The following is a 21,608-nucleotide window of genomic DNA, read 5'->3' on the forward strand; positions in this document are numbered from 1 at the left end:
GCACTTGAACACCTGAGCATTTCTGGCTCTCCACGTGGCCCCTTCCCTCCAATGACGTCAACACTACCTGCTGGTCCCCGGTCCCCAAGCGCTTATCCACCTGAGCATTTCGGACTCTTCATGTGGCCACTCCCCCTCGATGAGGTCTGCACTTCTGGGAAGCCCCAGGTCCCCAAGCACTTGAACACCTGAGCATTTCTGGCTATCCACGTGGCCCTTTCCCTTAAATGACGTCAGCATTTCCTGCTGGTATCCGGACCACAAGCACTGATCCACCTGAGCACTTCTGGCTGTCCAGCTTTCCAAACTCCACTGATGATATGACCACTAAAAGCTGGTCACAAGGCCCCAAACTTTAACCGCCCTTGTTCGCCTGACCAGTGACCCACAAGGCTGTCTACTGAGCTCCTAAGAAGCGGGGTGACTTTCCAATCTCTGGAAGTTCGCTTAGGGACTAACACCCTCAGCCCCTGCTCAACATCTGCTTACAGACTTATTCTTCCCAGCTGGGTAGGGTTACAGGCAGGTGGCTGCCAGCGCTCCTTTAAAACCTCCCTGGGCGTCGATGAGGCCAGGGACCCGCATGGTCCCCAACATGCGGACACCTCACACTGACTGTCCTGGGAATCTGACAGTCCTGCCTGAGTTTTTGAAATCTGGGAAAAGGCAGTGTTGAGACCCTGAAAAGCCTTTAAGTCCTGGGTGTAAAGACCTTCCCCTACAGGCTCACTTACAGTTTCCCGAGCCCTAATTCCCAGTTTTTGGCTTAATTCATGGGGAACGCCCTTCCCTTAGAACAGGTACCATGTCCAAAATTGCAGAGCATGGACCAATGGAAGTTGGGGCTTTTGTGACCTCTAGGGACCCTCCCTGGAATGCATTCACATGTCTCACTCCATGGCCGCTCCCAATGATGACCTCAGCACATCTGGCCGGCCAGAGAGCCCCAAGCACTTGTCCACCTGAACATTTCTGGCTCTCCACATGGACCGTTCCCACAAATGACGTCAGCACTTCCAGCTGGTCCTTGTTCGCCAAGCCCTTATCTACCTGAGCATTTCGGGCTCTTCATGTGGTCACTCCCTCTCAATGACGTCAGCACTTTCGGGGAGCCCCATGGCCTCAAACATTTGAACACCTGAACATTTCTGGCTATCCACGTGGCCCTTTCCCTTCAATGACGTCAGCATTTCCTGCTGGTCTCCGGACCCCAATCACTGATCCATCTGAGCACTTCTCGCTGTCCAGCTTTCCAAACTCCACTTATGATATGACCACTAAAAGCTGGTCACAGGGCCCCAACCTTTGTTCACGTGAGCGTTTTCGGCCTTTAACCCCCCTTTTTCATATGACCAGTGACCCACAAGGCTGTCTACTGAGCTCCTAAAAAGCGGGGTGACTTCCCAATCTCTGGAAGTTCTATTAAGGGCCTAACACCCAAATCCCCAGCTAAACTTATGGTCACAGACTTACTCTTCCCAGCTGGGTAGGGTTACAAGCAGGCGGCTGCCAGCGCTCCTTTAAAACCTCCCTGGGTGTCGATGAGGCCACGGTCCCGCATAGTCCCCAACATGCGGGCACCTCACACTGGACTGTCCTGGGACTCTGACAGTCCTGCTTGAGGTTTTAAAATCTGGGAAAAAGGCAATGTTCAGACCCTGAAAATCCTTTCAGTACTGAGCGTAAATGCCTGCCCCTCCAGGCTCACTTACAGTTTCCCGAGCCCTAAGTTCCAGTTTTTTGCTTAATTCATGGGGAACTCCCTTCCCTGAAACAGGTACCATGTCCAAAATTCCAGAGCATGGACCCATGGAAGTTGGAGATTTTGTGACCTCTAGCGACCCTCCCTGGAATGCATTAACCTGGCTCTCTACATGGACCATTCCCTTGATGACGTCAGCACTTCTTGCTGGCTGGAGAAAACCAACCACTTGTCCACCTGAGCATTTCTGGCTCTCTACGTGTCCCCTTACCTCTAATGACGTCAGCACTTCCTGCTGGTCCCCAGTCCACAAGCTCTTATACACCTGAGCATTTGGGGCTCTTTATTTGGCCACTACCCCTCGATGACGTCAGCACTTCCGGACAGCCTCAGGTCCCAAGCACTTGAACACCTGAGCATTTCTGGCTATCCACGGGGCCCCTTCCCTCCAATGACGTCAGCACTCCCTGCTGGTCCCTGGTCGCCAAGCCCTTATCCACCTGAGCATTTCGGGCTCTTCATGTGCCCACTCCCCCTCGATGATGTCAGCACTTCCGGCCAGGCTTTGGGCCCCAATAATTTGAACACCTGAACATTTCTGGCTAATCACGTGGCCCTTTCCCTTCAATGACGTCAGCATTTCCTGCTGGTCTCCGGACCCCAATCACTGATCCACCTGAGCACTTCTTGCTGTCCTGCTTTCCACTCTCCACTGATGATATGACCACTAAAAGCTGGTCACGGGGCCCCAACCTTTGTTCACGTGACCGTTTTCAGCTGTTAACCCCCCTTTTTAGCCTGACCAATGACCCACAAGGCTGTCTATTGAGAAGCGGGTTGACTTCCCCATCTCTGGAAGTTCGCGTAAGTGCCTAACACCCACAGCCCCAGCTCAACTTCTGCCCACAGATTTACTCTTCCCAGCTGGGTAGGGTTACAGGAAGGCGGTTGCCAGCACTCCTTTGAAACCTCCCTGGGTGTCGATGAGGCCCGGGACTCCACATGGTCCCCAACATGCGGGCAACTCACATTGGACTGACCTGGGACTCTGACAGTCCTGCCTGAGGTTTTGAAATCTGGGAAAAGGCAGTGTTGAGACCCTAAAAAGCCTTTCAGTACTGGCTGTAAAAGCCTGCCCCTCCAGGCTCACTTACAATTTCCCGAGCCCCAAGTCCCAGTTTTTTTCTTAATTCATGGGGAACAACCTTCTCTGAGAACACGCACCATGTCCAAAATTCCAGAGCATGGACCCATGGAAGTTGAGGCGTTTGTGACCCTTAGCGACCCTCCCTGAAATGCATTAACCTGGCTCTCTACATGGCCCCTCCCCTTGATGACATCTGCCCTTCTGGCAGTCTGGAGAGCCCAAAGCACTTGTCCACCTGAGCATTTCTGATTCTCCACAAGGCTCCTTCCCTCCAATGACGTCAGCACTTCCTGCTGGTCCCCGGTTCCCAAGCCCTTATCCACCTGAGCAATTCGGGCTTTTCATATGGCCACTCCCCCTCGATGAAGTCAGCACTTCCAGCCAGCCCCAGGGCCCCAAGCACTTGAACACCTGAGCATTTCTGGCTATCCACGTGGCCCTTTCCCTTCAATGTCATCAGCATTTCCTGCAGGTCTCCAGACCCCAAGCACTGATCCATCTGAGCACTTCTGGCTGTCCAGCTTTCCAAACTCCACTGATGACATGACCACAAAAAGCTGGTCAAAGGGCCCCAAACTTTGTTCACGTGAGCGTTTTCGGACCTTAACCCCCCTTTTGCGCCTGACCAATGACCCACAAGGCTGTCTATTGAGCTACTAAAAAGCTGATTGAATTCCCATCTCTTGAAGTTCGCTTAAGGGCCTAACACCCACAGCCCCAGCTCAACTTCTGCTCACAGACTTGCTCTTCTCAGCTGGGTAGGGTTACAGGAAGGCGGCTGAGACTCTGACAGTCCTGCCTGAGGTTTTGAAATCTGGGAAAAAGCAATGTTGAGACCCTGAAAAGCCTTTCAGTACTGGTGTAAAAGCCTGCCCCACCAGGCTCAGTTACAATTTCCCGAGCCCTAAGTCCCAGTTTTTTTCTTAATTCATGGGGAACGCCCTTCCCTGAGAACAGGTGCCATATCCAAAATTCCAGAGCATGGAACCATGGAAGTTGGGGCGTTTGTGAGCTCCAGAGATGCTCCCTGGAATGCATTCACCTGGCTCTCTACATCGCCCCTCCCCTTGATGACGTCAGCAATTCTGGCAGGCCAGAGAGCCCAAAGCACTTGTCCCCCGGAGGATTTCTGGTTCTCCACGTGGCCCCTTCCCTCCAATGATGTCAACATTTCCTGCTGGTCCCTGGTCCCCAAGACCTTATCCACCTGAGCATTTCGGGCTCTTCATGTGGCCACTCCCCTCGATGACGTCAGCACTTCCAGCCAGCCCCAGGGCCCCAAGCACTTGAACACCTGAGCATTTCTGACTATCCACGTGGCCCTTTCCCTTAAATGACGTCAGCATTTCCTGCTGGTATCCGGACCACAAGCACTGATCCACCTGAGCACTTCTGGCTGTCCAGCTTTCCAAACTCCACTGATGATATGACCACTAAAAGCTGGTCACAGGGCCCCAACCTTTGTTCACGTGAGCGTTTTCGGCCGTTAACCCCCCTTGTTCGCCTGACCAATGACCCACAAGGCTGTTTACTGAGCTCCTAAGCAGCGGGGTGATTTCCCAATCTCTGGAAGTTCGCTTAAGGGCCTAACACCAATAGCCCCAGCTCAACTTCTGCCTGAGGTTTTGAAATCTGTGAAAAAGCAGTGTTGACACCCTGAAAAGCCTTTCAGTACTGGCCATATAAGCCTGCCACTCCAGACTCACTTACAATTTCCCAGCCCTAAATCCCATTTTTTTTTAATTCATGGGGAACGCCCTTCTCTGAGAACAGGCCAAAATTCCAGATAATGAACCCATGGAATTCGAGGCGTTTTTGACCTCTAGCGACCCTCCCTGGAATGCATTCACCTGGCTGTCTACATGGCTTCTGCCCTTGATGACGTCGGCACATCTTGCAGGCCAGAGAGCTCAAAGCACTTGTCCACCTGAGGATTTCTGGTTCTCCACGTGGCCCCTTCCCTCCAATGATGTCAGCACTTCCTGCTGGTTTCTGGACCCCAAGCTCTTATACACCTGAGCAGTTCGGGCTCTTCATGTGACCACTCCCCCTCGATGACGTCAGCACTTCCTGCCAGGCCCAGGACCTCAAGCACTTGAACACCTGAGCATTTCTGGCTATGCACGTGGCCCATTCCCTTCAATGTCGTCAGCATTTCCTGCTGGTCTCCGGACCCCAAGCACTGATCCACCTGAGCACTTCTGGCTGTCCACCTTTCCAAACTCCACTGATGATATGACCACTAAAAGCTGGTCACAGGGCCCCAACCTTTGTTCACGTGAGCGTTTTCGGCCGTTAACCCCCCTTGTACACCTGTCCAATGAACCACAAGGCTTTCTACTTAGCTCCTAAGAAGCGGGGTGACTTCCCAATCTCTGGAAGTTCGCTTAAGGGCCTAACACCCACAGCCGCAGCTCAACTTCTCCTCACAGACTAACTCTTCCCAGCTGGGTAGGATTACAGGCAGGAGGCTGCCAGCGCTCCTTTAAAACCTCCCTGGGCGTCGATGAGGCCAGGGACCTAGCATGGTCCCCAACATTCGGGCACCTCACACTGGACTGACCTGGGACTCTGACAGTCCTGCCTGAGGTTTTGAAATCTGGGAAAAAGCAGTGTTGAGACCCTGAAAAGCCTTTCAATTCTTGGCATAAAGGCTTGCCCTTCCAGGCTCACTTACAGTTTCCCGAGCCCTAAGTCCCAGTTCTTTGCTCAATTCATGGGGAACGCCCTTCCCTGAGAACAGGTGCCATGTCCAATTTTCCAGAGGATATACCCATGGAAGTTGGGGCGTTCGTGAGCTCTAGAGACCCTCCCTGGAATGCATTTACCTGGTCTCTATATAGACCCTCCCCTTGATGACGTCCGCACTTCTGGCCGGCCAGAGAACCCCAAGCACTTGTCCACCTGAGTATTTCTGGCTCTCCACGTGGCACCTTCCTTCCAATGACGTCAGCACTTCCTGTTGGTCCCCGGTCCCCAAGCCCTTATCCTCCTGAGCATTTCTGGCTCTTCATGTGGCCACTCCCCCTCGATGGCATCAGCACTTACGGCCAGCCCCAGTGCCCCAAGCACTTGAACACCTGAGCATTTCTGGCTATCCATGTGGCCCTTTCCCTTCAATGACGTCAGCATTTCTTGCTCGTCTCCAGACCCTAAGCACTGATCCACCTGAGCCCTTCTGGCTGCCCAGCTTTCCAAACTCCACTGTTGATACAACCACTAAATGCTGGTCACAGCGCCCCAACCTTTGGTCCGTGAGCATTTTCGGCCGCTAAAACACATTGTTCGCCTGACCAATGACCCACAAGGCTGTTTACTGAGCTTTTAAGAAGCGGGGTAACTTCCCAATCTCTGGAAGTTCGCTTAAGGGCCTAACACCCAGAGCTCCAAGTCACCTTGTGATCACAGACTGCCTCTTCACGGGTGAGAGAGTGGCAAGCAGGGAGCCTCCTGCACTCCTCTAGGACAACCCTGGTTGTCCATGATGCCGGAGATACCCCATGTTCCCCAATGTGGGGGCTTCTCACCTTGAAGTGACCTGTGACTCTGACAGCCCTACATATGGGCCTTGAAATACGGAAAACAATAGTGTTGAGTACCTGAAAAATCTTTCCATACTGGCAGCAAAGACCGGCACCATCCAAGGTCACTTTAAATTCATAGTGAACCAAGGGCCAGCTTTTTGCTTAATACCTTGGGAACGTCCTTCCGTGAGGACAGGTGCCTTCTCGCTGCCTTCCATAGTATGGACCACAGGAAGTTGGGGAGTTTTCAACCTATTGGAATCCTCCAATAATTTCACAAGGCTCTACCAGCAGTTAAACTTGACCACTTCCAGCTGTTGACCTGTCAGCAAGTCCTGGTCTACCTGAGGATTTCTTGCTGTTCACTGGGACAACCCCAACCACTAGGCCTCATTACCACTTCTGCTGTCCTCGTGGCCCCTCCCCTGGAAGATATCACCAGTCTCAGCCAGTCCCCGTCTCCAAAATTTTAACCACCTGAAAACTTCGTGCTGTCGACGGTGCCTCTCACCTTTATGATGTCAGCAGGTCCATAAGGTCCCGGGGCCCCAAAATCAGGACCACCTGAGCACTTCAGCCTCTCAACGTGGCCTTTCTCCCTTAATGACGTCAGCAGTCACAGCTGGTCCCTGGCCCGAAATGCATAACCACCAGAGCATTTCAGCCTCTCCATGTGGCTGGTCGCCCTTGATGACGTCATCAATTCGGGCCAGTCAAGTTGCCCAAGCCCTTATCAACCCGAGCACTTCCGGGTGTTCACCTGGCCCAGTCCATATCTTTGGTCATCTCAGAACTTGGGACTCTCCACCTGGCCCCACCCCAAAGATGATATGAACAATTTAATCAGGTAATCGGGCCCCAACACTAGATCACGTGACTATTTCTGGCTATTCGCAGGCCCTTGTTCGCCTGACCAATGAGCCACTCTGGCCGGCTAAGAAAAGGGGTGACATTCCAATCACTAGAAATTGGCTTAAGGGCCTAACACCCAGAGCCCCAGGTCCCCTTACGCTCAAATACTGCCTAATCCCGGGTGGAGAGGGTGGGAAGCAGGAACCTTCAGTACTCTTCGAAGACAACCCTGAGTGTCCATGAGGCCAGGGATCACGCATGCTCCCTAAAACGGGGGCATCTCACCCTGGAGTGACTGGGACACTGACAGCCCTGCCTACGGGCTTTGAAATCCAGGAAACAGCAGTGTTGAGGCCTTGAACACCCTTTCCCTAAGAGGTTCATAGTCCTTATACTCCAGGGTCACTTACAGTTCCCTGAGCCCTAAGGGCCAGCTTTTGCTTAATTCCTGGGGAATGTCCTTTTGTGAAAACAGGTACCTTCACGCTGTCTTCTAAAGTATGGACCACAGGAAGTTAGGGAGTTTCCTACGTCTTTGGAACATCCAAAATATTCACCAGGCTCTACCGGCCTTTATGCTTGAACAATTAAAGCTGTTGACCGGTCAGCAAGTCCTGGTCTACCTGAGGATTTCTGGCTGTTGACTTGGACCGGCCAAACCCCTGGGTCTCGTTACTACTTCTGGCTGTCCATGTGGTCCCTCCCCTTGATGACGTCAGCAGTGTCAGCTGGTCCCCGGCCCGAAACCCATAACCACCTGAGTACTTCAGCCTCTACATGTGACTGCTCCCCTTTGATGACGTCAGCACTTACTGCAGGCCCCACGTAGTGCACAAGCCCTTAACAACCAGAGCACTTCCGGCTGTTCATGTGGGCCAGACCGTATCCTTGGTCACCTAAGCACTTGGAACTCTCTACCTTGCCCCGCCACATTGTTGATAACAACACTTTATTCTGGTGATCTATTTCTGGCTATTCCCAGGCCCTAGTACGCCTGACCAATGAGCCACACTGGCCGGCTAAGAAAAGGGGTGACATTCCAATATCTAGAAGTTGGCTTCAGGGCCTAACACCCAGAGCCCCAGGTAACCTTTCGCTCACAGACTGCCAAATCCCGGGTGGAGAGTGTGTCAAGCAGGGAGCCGCCAGACTCCTTTAGGACAACCCTGGAAGTCCATGATGCCAGGGTTCCCCCATGCTCCACAATATGAGGGCTTCTCACCCAGGAGTGACCTGCGACTCTGACAACCTTGCCTGTGGGGCTGGAAATCCGGGAAAAAACAGAGTTGAGGCCCTGAAAATTCTTTCCATACTGGCAGCAAAGACCTACCCCATCCATGGTCACTTCAATTTCCTATTGAACTGAGGGCCAGCTTTTTGCTCAATTCCTTGGGAAGATCCTTCGAAGAGGACAGGTGCCTTCTCTGTGCCTTCCAGAGTATGGACCACAGGAATTTAGGGAGTTTCCAACCTCCGGGGATCCTCCATTGATTGAACACGGTGCTAACAGCCTTTACACTTGACCTCGTCCAGCTGTTGACCTGTCAACAAGCCCTGCTCTACCTGCGGATTTCTTGTTCAAAGGAAAAGCCCAAACACTCGGCCTTTCTACCACTTTTGCCTGTACTCGTGGCCCCTCCCCTGGATGACATCAGCAGGTTCAGCTGGTCCCCGGGCCCAACATCTTAACCACCTAAAAATTCCGGCAGTCCACGTAGCCTCTCTTCTTTGAAGACGTCAAAAGGTCCGGAAGGTCCTCGTGCCCCACAATCATAACCACCTGAGCACTTCAGCCTCTCCATGTGGCTGCTCCCCATTGATGAGGTCAGCACTTCCAGGCTGTCCCAGGTGCCCAAGCCCTTATCAACCAGAGCACTTCCAGCTGTTCACCTGGGTCAGACCATATCCTTGGTCACCTCCTCATTGGGACTCTCCAACTGGCCCCTCCCCTTTGACGATATTAACACTTTAATCGTGTAATCGCAACCAACCATAGATCAAGTGACTGTAACTGGCTATCCTCAGGCCCTTGTGCGCCTGACCAATGAGCCACACTGGCCGGCTAAGAAAAGCAGTGACATTCCAATCACTAGAAGTTGGCTTAAGGGCCTAACACCCAGAGCCCCAGGTCACCTTGTGATCACAGACTGCCTTTTCCCGGGTGAGAGAGTGGAAAGCAGGGAGCCTCCTGCACTCCTCTAGGACAACCCTGGTTGTCCATGGTGCCGGAGATACCCCATGCTCCCCAATGTCGGGGCTTCTCACCCTGGAGTGACCTGCAACTCTGACAGCCCTGCATATGGGTCTTGAAATCCGGAAAACAACAGTGTTGAGTTCCTGAAAAATCTTTCCACACTGGCAGCAAAGACCGGCCCCATCCATGGTCACTTAAATTTCCTGGCGAACCGAGGGCCAGCTTTTTGCTTAACACCTTGGGTACTTCCTTCCGAGACACAGGTGCCTTCTCGCTGCCTTCCAGAGTATGGAACACAGGAAGTTGGGGAGTTTCCAACCTATTGGAATCCTCCAATAATTGAACATGGCTCTACCAGCCGTTAAACTTGACCACTTCCAGCTGTTGACATGTCAGCAAGTCCTGGTCTACCTGAGGATTTCTTGCTGTTCATGGGGACAACCCCAACCACTAGGCCTCGTTACCACTTCTGGCTGTCCTCGTGGCCCCTCCCCTGGAAGATATCAGCAGTCTCAGCCAGTGCCCGTCTCCAAAATTTTAACCACCTGAAAACTTCGGGCTGTCCACAGAGACACTCCCCCTTTAGGATGTCAGCAGGTCCAGAAGGTCCCAGGGCCCCAAAATCAGAACCACCTGAGCACTTCAGCCTCTACATGTGGCTGCTACCCTTTTGATGACGTCAGCACTTAATGCAGGACCCACCTGGAGCACAAGCCCTTAACAACCAGAAACTTCCGGCTGTTCACGTGGGCCACACCTTATGCTTGGTCATCTAAGCACTTGGGACTCTCTACCTGGCCCCTCCCCATTGTTTATAAGAACACTTTAATCTGGTAATCTATTTCTGGCTATTCCCAGACCCTTGTACGCCTGACCAAAGAGCCACACTGGCCGGCTAAGAAAAGCAGTGACATTCCAATCCCTAGAAGTTGGCTTAAGGGCCAAACACCCAGAGTCCCAGGTCACCTTTCGCTCACAGACTGCCTAATCCCGGGTGGAGAGGGTGTCAAGCAGGGAGCCGCCAGCACTCCTTTAGGACAATCCTGGAAGTCCTTGATGCCAGGGATCCCCCATGCTCCAAAATATGGGGGCTTAGAGTGGCTCATTGGTCATATGAACAAGGGCCTGCAAATAGCCAGAAATAGTCACGTGATCTAGGGTTGGGGCCTGATTACCAGATTAAATTGTTCATATCATCAATGGGGTGGGGCCAGGTGGAGAATCCCAAGTGCTGAGGTTACCAAAGATATGGACTGGGCCATGTAAACAGCCGGAAGTGCTCTGGTTGATAAGGGCTTGGGCACCTGAGACCGGCCGGAATTGCTGACGTCATCAAGGGCGACCAGCCACATGGAGAGGCTGAAATGCTCTGCTGGTTATGGGTATCGGGCCAGGGACCAGCTGAGACTGCTGACGTCATTAAGGGGGAAAGGCCACGTTGAGAGGCTGAAGTGCTCAGGTGGTTCTGATTTTGGGGCCCCGGGAACTTCTTGACCCGCTGACATCATAAAGAGGGAGAGGCCCCGTGGACAGCCCGAAGTTTACAGGTGGTTATTATTTTGGAGACGGGGACGGGCTGAGACTGCTGATATCTTCCAGGGGAGGAGCCACGAGGACAGCCAGAAGTGGTAACGAGGCCTAGTGGTTGGGGTTGTCCCCGTGAACAGCAAGAAATCCTCAGGAAGACCAGGGCTTGTTGACAGGTCAACAGCTGGAAGTGGTCAAGTGTAAAGGCTGATAGAGCCATGTTCAATCATTGGAGGATCCCAAGAGGTTGGAAACTCCCTAACTTCCTGTGCTCCATACTCTGGAAGGCAGCAAGAAGGCACCTGTCCTCTCCGAAGGATGTTCCCAAGGAATTCAGCAAAAAGCTGGCCCTCAGTTCAATAGGAAATTTAAGTGACCATGGATGGGGTGGGTCTTTGCTGGCAGTAAGGAAAGAATTTTCAGGGCCTCAACACTGTTTTTTCCCAGATTTCAATGCCAACAGGCAGGGTTGTCAGAGTCGCAGGTCACTCCTGGGTGAGAAGCTCCCATATTGTGGAGCATGGGGGAACCCTGTCATCATGGACTTCCAGGGTTGTCCTAAAGGAGTGCTGGCGGCTCTCTGCTGATACCTTCTCCACCCAGAATTAGGCAGTCTGTGAGCAAAAGGTTACCTGGGGCTTTGGGTGTTAGGCCCTTAAGCCACCTTGTAGAGATTTTAATGTCACGCCTTTTCTTATCCGGCAAGTGTGGCTCATTGGTCAGGTGTACAAGGGCCTGGGAATATCCAGAAATAGATCACCAGATTCAAGTGTTCTTATCAACAATGGGAGGGCCAGGTAGAGAGTCCCAAGTGCTTAGGTGACCAAGGATACAGTGTGGCCCACGTGAACAGCCGGAAGTGCTCTGGTTGTTAAGGGCTTGTGCACCAGGTGGGGCCTGCAGTAAGTGCTGATGTCATCGAAGGGGAGCAGCCGCAAGTAGAGGCTGAACTGCTCAGGTGGTTATGGTTCGGGCCGGGGACCAGCTAACACTGCTGACCTCATCAAAAGGTGGGGCCATGTGGAAAGCCAGAAGTGGTAACGAGACCCAGTGCTTGGGCCGGTCCCAGTCAACAGCCAGAAATCCTCAGGTAGACCAGGACTTGCTGACAGGTCCACAGCTGGAATTGGTCAAGTGTAAAGCCGAGTAGAGCCTGGTGAATGATTTGGATGTTCCAAAGACGTAGGAAACTCCCCAACCTCCTGTGCTCCATTCTCTAGAAGACAGCGTGAAGGTACCTGTTTTCACAAAAGGACATTCCCCAGAAATTAAGCACAAAGCTGGCCTTCCGTTCGCTACGAAATTTAAGTGACCATGGATGGGGCTGGTCTTTGCTGCCAGTATGGAAAGATTTTTAAGGTACTCAACAATGTTGTTTTCCGGAATTCAAGGCCCATATGTAGGGCTGTCAGAGTCGCAGGTCTCTATAGGGTGAAAAGCCCCCACATTGGGGAGCATGGTGTATCTCCAGCATCATGGACAACCAGGGTTGTCCTAGAGGAGTGCAGGAGGCTCCCTGCTTTCCACTCTCTCACCCAGGGAGAGGCAGTCTGTGATCACAAGGTGACCTGGGGCTCTGGGTGTTAGGCCCTTAAGCCAGCTTCTAGTGATTGGAATGTCACTCCTTTTTTTAGCCGCCAGTGTGGCTCATTGGTCAGGCGAACAAGGGCCTGAGGATAGCCAGTTACAGTCACTTGATCTATGGTTGGTTGCGATTACACGATTAAACTGTTCATATCATCAATGGGGAGGGGCCAGTGGGAGAGTCCCAAGTGAGGAGGTGACCAAGGATATGGTCTGGCCCAGGTGAACAGCTGGAAGTGCTCTGGTTGATAAGGGCTTGGGCACCTGGGACAGCCTGGAAGTGCTGACCTCATCAATGGGGAGCAGCCACATGGAGAGGCTGAAGTGCTCAGGTGGTTATGATTGTGGGGCCCAGGGACCTTCCGGACGTTCTGAATTTTTCAAAGGGGAGAGGCCACGTGGACAGCCGGAAGTTTTAGGTGGTTAAGATGTTCGGCCCGGGGACCAGCTGAGACTGCTGAAATCATCCAGGGGACGGGCCTCGAGTATAGCCAGAAGTGGTAGAAAGGCCGAGTGTTTGGGCTTTTCCTAGTGAACAACAAGAAATCCTCAGGTAGACCAGGGCTTGTTGACAGGTCAACAGCTGGAAGAGGTCAAGTGTAAAGACTGACAGAGCCATGTTCAATCATTGGAGGATCCCAAGAGTTTGGAAACTCTGTAACTTCCTGTGCTCAGTACTCTGGAAGGCAGCAACAAGGCATCTGTCCTCTCCGACGGATGTTCCCAAGGTATTGAGCAAAAAGCTGGCCCTCAGTTCAATAGGAAATTTAAGTAACCATGCATGGGGTAGGTCTTTGCTGCCAGTATGGAAAGAATTTTCAGGGACTCAACACTGTTTTTTCCCAGATTTCAAGGCCCACAAGCAGAGTTGTCAGAGTTGCAGGTCACTCCTGGGTGAGAAGCCCCCATATTGTGGAGCATGGGGGATCCCTGTCATCATGGACTTCCAGGGTTGTCCTAAAGGAGTCTGGCGGCTCCCTGCTTGACACCCTCTCCAACCGGAATTAGGCAGTCTGTGATCTTACAGTGACCTGGGGCTCTGGGTGATAGGCCCCTAAGCCAACATGTAGAGATTGGAAAGTCACCCGTTTTCTTAGCCGGCCAGTGTGGCTCATTGGTCAGGCGTACAAGGGCCTGGGAATAGCCAGAAATAGATCACCAGATTAAAGTGTTCTTATCAACAATGGGGAGGGACAAGGTAGAGAGTCCCAAGTGCTTAGGTGACCAAGGATACGATGTGGCCCACGTGAACAGCCGGAAGTGCTCTGGTTGTTAAGGGCTTGTGCACCAGGTGGGGCCTGCAGTAAGTGCTGATGTCATCGAAGGGGAGCAGCCGCAAGTAGAGGCTGAACTGCTCAGGTGGTTATGGTTCGGGCCGGGGACCAGCTAACACTGCTGACCTCATCAAAAGGTGGGGCCATGTGGAAAGCCAGAAGTGGTAACGAGACCCAGTGCTTGGGCCGGTCCCAGTCAACAGCCAGAAATCCTCAGGTAGACCAGGACTTGCTGACAGGTCCACAGCTGGAATTGGTCAAGTGTAAAGCCGAGTAGAGCCTGGTGAATGATTTGGATGTTCCAAAGACGTAGGAAACTCCCCAACTTCCTGTGCTCCATTCTCTAGAAGACAGCGTGAAGGTACCTGTTTTCACAAAAGGACATTACCCAGAAATTAAGCACAAAGCTGGCCTTCCGTTCGCTACGAAATTTAAGTGACCATGGATGGGGCTGGTCTTTGCTGCCAGTATGGAAAGATTTTTAAGGTACTCAACAATGTTGTTTTCCGGAATTCAAGGCCCATATGTAGGGCTGTCAGAGTCGCAGGTCTCTATAGGGTGAAAAGCCCCCACATTGGGGAGCATGGTGTATCTCCAGCATCATGGACAACCAGGGTTGTCCTAGAGGAGTGCAGGAGGCTCCCTGCTTTCCACTCTCTCACCCAGGGAGAGGCAGTCTGTGATCACAAGGTGACCTGGGGCTCTGGGTGTTAGGCCCTTAAGCCAGCTTCTAGTGATTGGAATGTCACTCCTTTTTTTAGCCGCCAGTGTGGCTCATTGGTCAGGCGAACAAGGGCCTGAGGATAGCCAGTTACAGTCACTTGATCTATGGTTGGTTGCGATTACACGATTAAACTGTTCATATCATCAATGGGGAGGGGCCAGTGGGAGAGTCCCAAGTGAGGAGGTGACCAAGGATATGGTCTGGCCCAGGTGAACAGCTGGAAGTGCTCTGGTTGATAAGGGCTTGGGCACCTGGGACAGCCTGGAAGTGCTGACCTCATCAATGGGGAGCAGCCACATGGAGAGGCTGAAGTGCTCAGGTGGTTATGATTGTGGGGCCCAGGGACCTTCCGGACGTTCTGAATTTTTCAAAGGGGAGAGGCCACGTGGACAGCCGGAAGTTTTAGGTGGTTAAGATGTTCGGCCCGGGGACCAGCTGAGACTGCTGAAATCATCCAGGGGACGGGCCTCGAGTATAGCCAGAAGTGGTAGAAAGGCCGAGTGTTTGGGCTTTTCCTAGTGAACAACAAGAAATCCTCAGGTAGACCAGGGCTTGTTGACAGGTCAACAGCTGGAAGAGGTCAAGTGTAAAGACTGACAGAGCCATGTTCAATCATTGGAGGATCCCAAGAGTTTGGAAACTCTGTAACTTCCTGTGCTCAGTACTCTGGAAGGCAGCAACAAGGCATCTGTCCTCTCCGACGGATGTTCCCAAGGTATTGAGCAAAAAGCTGGCCCTCAGTTCAATAGGAAATTTAAGTAACCATGCATGGGGTAGGTCTTTGCTGCCAGTATGGAAAGAATTTTCAGGGACTCAACACTGTTTTTTCCCAGATTTCAAGGCCCACAAGCAGAGTTGTCAGAGTTGCAGGTCACTCCTGGGTGAGAAGCCCCCATATTGTGGAGCATGGGGGATCCCTGTCATCATGGACTTCCAGGGTTGTCCTAAAGGAGTCTGGCGGCTCCCTGCTTGACACCCTCTCCAACCGGAATTAGGCAGTCTGTGATCTTACAGTGACCTGGGGCTCTGGGTGATAGGCCCCTAAGCCAACATGTAGAGATTGGAAAGTCACCCGTTTTCTTAGCCGGCCAGTGTGGCTCATTGGTCAGGCGTACAAGGGCCTGGGAATAGCCAGAAATAGATCACCAGATTAAAGTGTTCTTATCAACAATGGGGAGGGACAAGGTAGAGAGTCCCAAGTGCTTAGGTGACCAAGGATACGATGTGGCCCACGTGAACAGCCGGAAGTGCTCTGGTTGTTAAGGGCTTGTGCACCAGGTGGGGCCTGCAGTAAGTGCTGATGTCATCGAAGGGGAGCAGCCGCAAGTAGAGGCTGAACTGCTCAGGTGGTTATGGTTCGGGCCGGGGACCAGCTAACACTGCTGACCTCATCAAAAGGTGGGGCCATGTGGAAAGCCAGAAGTGGTAACGAGACCCAGTGCTTGGGCCGGTCCCAGTCAACAGCCAGAAATCCTCAGGTAGACCAGGACTTGCTGACAGGTCCACAGCTGGAATTGGTCAAGTGTAAAGCCGAGTAGAGCCTGGTGAATGATTTGGATGTTCCAAAGACGTAGGAAACTCCCCAACTTCCTGTGCTCCATTCTCTAGAAGACAGCGTGAAGGTACCTGTTTTCACAAAAGGACATTCCCCAGAAATTAAGCACAAAGCTGGCCTTCCGTTCGCTACGAAATTTAAGTGACCATGGATGGGGCTGGTCTTTGCTGCCAGTATGGAAAGATTTTTAAGGTACTCAACAATGTTGTTTTCCGGAATTCAAGGCCCATATGTAGGGCTGTCAGAGTCGCAGGTCTCTATAGGGTGAAAAGCCCCCACATTGGGGAGCATGGTGTATCTCCAGCATCATGGACAACCAGGGTTGTCCTAGAGGAGTGCAGGAGGCTCCCTGCTTTCCACTCTCTCACCCAGGGAGAGGCAGTCTGTGATCACAAGGTGACCTGGGGCTCTGGGTGTTAGGCCCTTAAGCCAGCTTCTAGTGATTGGAATGTCACTCCTTTTTTTAGCCGCCAGTGTGGCTCATTGGTCAGGCGAACAAGGGCCTGAGGATAGCCAGTTACAGTCACTTGATCTATGGTTGGTTGCGATTACACGATTAAACTGTTCATATCATCAATGGGGAGGGGCCAGTGGGAGAGTCCCAAGTGAGGAGGTGACCAAGGATATGGTCTGGCCCAGGTGAACAGCTGGAAGTGCTCTGGTTGATAAGGGCTTGGGCACCTGGGACAGCCTGGAAGTGCTGACCTCATCAATGGGGAGCAGCCACATGGAGAGGCTGAAGTGCTCAGGTGGTTATGATTGTGGGGCCCAGGGACCTTCCGGACGTTCTGAATTTTTCAAAGGGGAGAGGCCACGTGGACAGCCGGAAGTTTTAGGTGGTTAAGATGTTCGGCCCGGGGACCAGCTGAGACTGCTGAAATCATCCAGGGGACGGGCCTCGAGTATAGCCAGAAGTGGTAGAAAGGCCGAGTGTTTGGGCTTTTCCTAGTGAACAACAAGAAATCCTCAGGTAGACCAGGGCTTGTTGACAGGTCAACAGCTGGAAGAGGTCAAGTGTAAAGACTGACAGAGCCATGTTCAATCATTGGAGGATCCCAAGAGTTTGGAAACTCTGTAACTTCCTGTGCTCAGTACTCTGGAAGGCAGCAACAAGGCATCTGTCCTCTCCGACGGATGTTCCCAAGGTATTGAGCAAAAAGCTGGCCCTCAGTTCAATAGGAAATTTAAGTAACCATGCATGGGGTAGGTCTTTGCTGCCAGTATGGAAAGAATTTTCAGGGACTCAACACTGTTTTTTCCCAGATTTCAAGGCCCACAAGCAGAGTTGTCAGAGTTGCAGGTCACTCCTGGGTGAGAAGCCCCCATATTGTGGAGCATGGGGGATCCCTGTCATCATGGACTTCCAGGGTTGTCCTAAAGGAGTCTGGCGGCTCCCTGCTTGACACCCTCTCCAACCGGAATTAGGCAGTCTGTGATCTTACAGTGACCTGGGGCTCTGGGTGATAGGCCCCTAAGCCAACATGTAGAGATTGGAAAGTCACCCGTTTTCTTAGCCGGCCAGTGTGGCTCATTGGTCAGGCGTACAAGGGCCTGGGAATAGCCAGAAATAGATCACCAGATTAAAGTGTTCTTATCAACAATGGGGAGGGACAAGGTAGAGAGTCCCAAGTGCTTAGGTGACCAAGGATACGATGTGGCCCACGTGAACAGCCGGAAGTGCTCTGGTTGTTAAGGGCTTGTGCACCAGGTGGGCCCTGCAGTAAGTGCTGATGTCATCGAAGGGGAGCAGCCACAAGTAGAGGCTGAACTGCTCAGGTGGTTATGGGTTTCCGGCCGGTGACAAGCTAACACTGCTGACCTCATCAAGGGGAGGGTCCACGTGGAAAGCTGGAAGTGGTAACGAGACCCAGTGCTTGGGCCGGTCCCAGTCAACAGCCAGAAATCCTCAGGTAGACCAGGACTTGCTGACAGGTCCACAGCTGGAATTGGTCAAGTGTAAAGCCCAGTAGAGCCTGGTTAATGTTTTGGACGTTCCAAAGACGTAGGAAACTCCCCAACTTCCTGTGCTCCATTCTCTAGAAGACAGCGTGAAGGTACCTGTTCTCACAAAAGGACATTCCCCAGGAATTAAGAAAAAAGCTGACCCTCAGCGCTCAGGGAACTGTAAGTGACCCTGGAGTGTAAGGACTTTGCTCCCCTTATGGAAAGGGTTTTCACAGCCTCAACAATGCTGTTTCCTGGATTTCAAAGCCTGTAGGCAGGGCTGTCAGTGTCCGAGTCACTCCAGGGTGAGATGCCCCCGTTTTAGGGAGCATGCGTGATCCCTGGCCTATTGGACACCCAGGGTTGTCTTCAAAGAGTACTGAAGGTACCCTGCTTCCCACCCTCTCCACCCGGGATTAGGCAGTCTTTGAGCTTAAGGGGACCTGGGGCTCTGGGTGTTAGGCCTTTAAGCCAATTTCTAGTGATTAGAACGTCACCCCTTTTCTTAGCCGGCCAGAGTGGCTCATTGGTCAGGCGAACAAGGGCCTGTGAATAGCCAGAAATAGTCACGTGATCTAGGGTTGGGGCCCGATTACCAGATTAAATTGTTCATATCATCAATGGGGTGGGGCCAGGTGGAGAGTCCCAAATGCTGTGGGGACCAAAGATATGGACTGGGGCAGGTGAACAGCCGTAAGTGCTCTGGTTGATAAGGGCTTGGGCACCTGAGACCGGCCGGAATTGCTGACGTCATCAAGGGCGACCAGCCACATGAGGAGGCTGAAATGCTCTGGTGGTTATGGGTTTCGGGCCAGGGACCAGCTGAGACTGTCATTAAGGGGGAAAGGCCACGTTGAGAGGCTGAAGTGCTCAGGTGGTTCTCATTTTGGGCCCCTGGACCTTCTGGACCTGCTGACATCATAAAGGGGGAGAGGCACCATGGACAACCCGAAGTTTACAGGTGGTTATAATTTTGGAGACAGGGACGGGCTGAGACTGCTGATATCTTCCAGGGGAGGGGCCACGAGGACAGCCAGAAATGGTAACGAGGCCTAGTGGTTGGGGTTGTCCCCGTGAACAGCAAGAAATCCTCAGGTAGACCAGGACTTGCTGACAGGTCAACAGCTGGAAGTGGTCAAGTTTAAGGGCTGGTAGAGCCATGTTCAATTATTGGAGCATTCCAATAGGTTGAAAACTCCCCAACTTCCTGTGGTCCATACTCTGGAAGGCAGCGAGAAGGCACCTGTCCTCACGGAAGTACGTTCCCAAGGAATTAAGCAAAAAGCTGGCCCTCGGTTCGCTACGAAATTTAAGTGATCATGGATGGGGCCGGTCTTTGCTACCAGTATAGAAAGATTTTTCAGGTACTCAACACTGTTGTTTTCCGGATTTCAAGGCCCATATGCAGAGCTGTCAGAGTCGCAGGTCACTCCAAGGTGAGAAGCCCCCACATTGGGGAGCATGTGGTATCTCTGGCATCATGGACAACCAGGGTTGTCCTAGAGGAGTGCAGGAGGCTCCCTGCTTGCCACTCTCTCACCCGGGAAGAGGCAGTCTGTGATCACAAGGTGACCTGGGCCTCTGGGTGTTAGGCCCTTAGGCCAACTTCTAGTGATTGGAATGTCACTCCTTTTTTTAGCCGCCAGTGTGGCTCATTGGTCAGGCGAACAAGGGCCTGAGGATAGCCAGTTACAGTCACGTGACCTATGGTTGGTTGCGATTACCAGATTAAAGTGTTCATATCATCAATGGGGAGGGGCCAGTTGGAGAGTCCCAAGTGAGGAAGTGACCAAGGATATGGTCTGGCCCAGGTGAACAGCTGGAAGTGCTCTGGTTGATAAGGGCTTGGGCACCTGGGACAGCCTGGAAGTGCTGACCTCATCAATGGGGAGCAGCCACATGGAGAGGCTGAAGTGCTCAGGTGGTTATGATTGTGGGGCCCGGGGACCTTTCGGACGTTCTTACGTCTTCAAAGGGGAGAGGCCACGTGGACAGCCGGAATTTTTAGGTGGTTAAGATGTTGGGCCCGGGGACCAGCTGAGACTGCTGATGTCATCCAGAGGAGGGGCCACGAGTACAGCCAGAAGTGGTAAGAAAGCCGAGTGTTTGGGCTTTTCCTAGTGAACAACAAGAAATCCTCAGGTAGACCAGGGCTTGTTGACAGGACAACAGCTGGAAGAGGTCAAGTATAAAGACTGATAGAGCCATGTTCAATCATTGGAGGATCCTAAGAGTTTAGAAACTCCCTAACTTACTGTGCTCCATACTCTGGAAGGCAGCGACAAGGCACCTGTCTCACGGAAGTACGTTCCCAAGGAATTAAGCAAAAAGCTGGCCCTCAGTTCGCTACGAAATTTAAGTGACCATGGATGGGGTAGGTCTTTGCTGCCAGTATGAAAAGATTTCTCAGGATCTCAAAACTGTTTTTTCACAGATTTCAAGGCCCATAGGCAGGGTTGTCAGAGTCGCAGGTCACTCCTAGGTGAGAAGCCCCCATATTGTGGAGCATGGGGGATCCCTGGCATCGTGGACTTCCAGGGTTGTCCTAAAGGAATGCTGGCGGCTCCCTGCTTGACACCCTCTCCACCTTGGATTAGGCAGTCTGTGAGCTTAAGGTGACCTGGGGCTCCGGGTGTAAGGCCCTTAAGCCAACTTCTACAGATTGGAATGTCACCCCTTTTCTTTTTTTTTTTTTTTAAATATATTTTATTGATATTTCACAGAGAGGAAGGGACAGGGATAGAGAGCTAGAAACATCGATGAGAGAGAAACATCGATCAGCTGCCTCCTGCACACCTCCCACTGGGGATGTGCCCACAACCAAGGTACATGCCCTTGACCGGAATCGAACCCGGGACCTTTCAGTCCGCAGGCCGACGCTCTATCCACTGAGCCAAACTGGTTTCGACAGTCACCCCTTTTCTTAGCCGGCCAGTGTGGCTCATTTTTCAGGCGTACAAGGGCCTCGGAATAGCCAGAAATAGTCACGTGATCTAGGGTTGGTGCCCGATTACCAGATTAAAGTGTTCTTATCAAAATGGGGAGGGGCCAGGTAGAGAGTCCAAAGTGCTTAGGTGACCAAGGATATGGTCTGGGCCAGGTGAACAACCGGAAGTGCTCTGGTTGTTAATGGCTTGTGCACCAGCTTGGGCCTGCATTAAGTGCTGACGTCATCAAAGGGGACCAGCCACATGTAGAGGCTGAAGTGCTCAGGTTGTTATGAGTTTTGGGCCGGGGACCAGCTGACACTGCTTACGTCAAGGGGAGGAGCCACGTGGACAGCCAGACGTGGTAAGGAGGCCCAGTGGTTGGGCTGGTCCCAGTCAATAGCCAGAAATTCTCAGGTAGGCCAGGGCTTGCTGACAAGTCAACAGCTGGAAGAGGTCAAGTGTAAAGGCTGGTAGAGCCATGTTCAATCATTGCAGGATCCCAAGAGGTTGGAAACTCCACAATCTCCTGTGGTGATACTCTAGAAGGCAGCGAGAAGGCCCTTGTTTTCATGGAAGGATGTTCCCCAGGAATTCAGCAAAAAGCTGGCCCTCAGTTCGCTATGAAATTTCTGTACCATGAGGGGTCTGGTC

Source organism: Plecotus auritus (assembly GCF_963455305.1).
Source record: "Plecotus auritus genome assembly, chromosome: 2".
In the NCBI taxonomy this organism is placed as follows: domain Eukaryota; kingdom Metazoa; phylum Chordata; class Mammalia; order Chiroptera; family Vespertilionidae; genus Plecotus; species Plecotus auritus.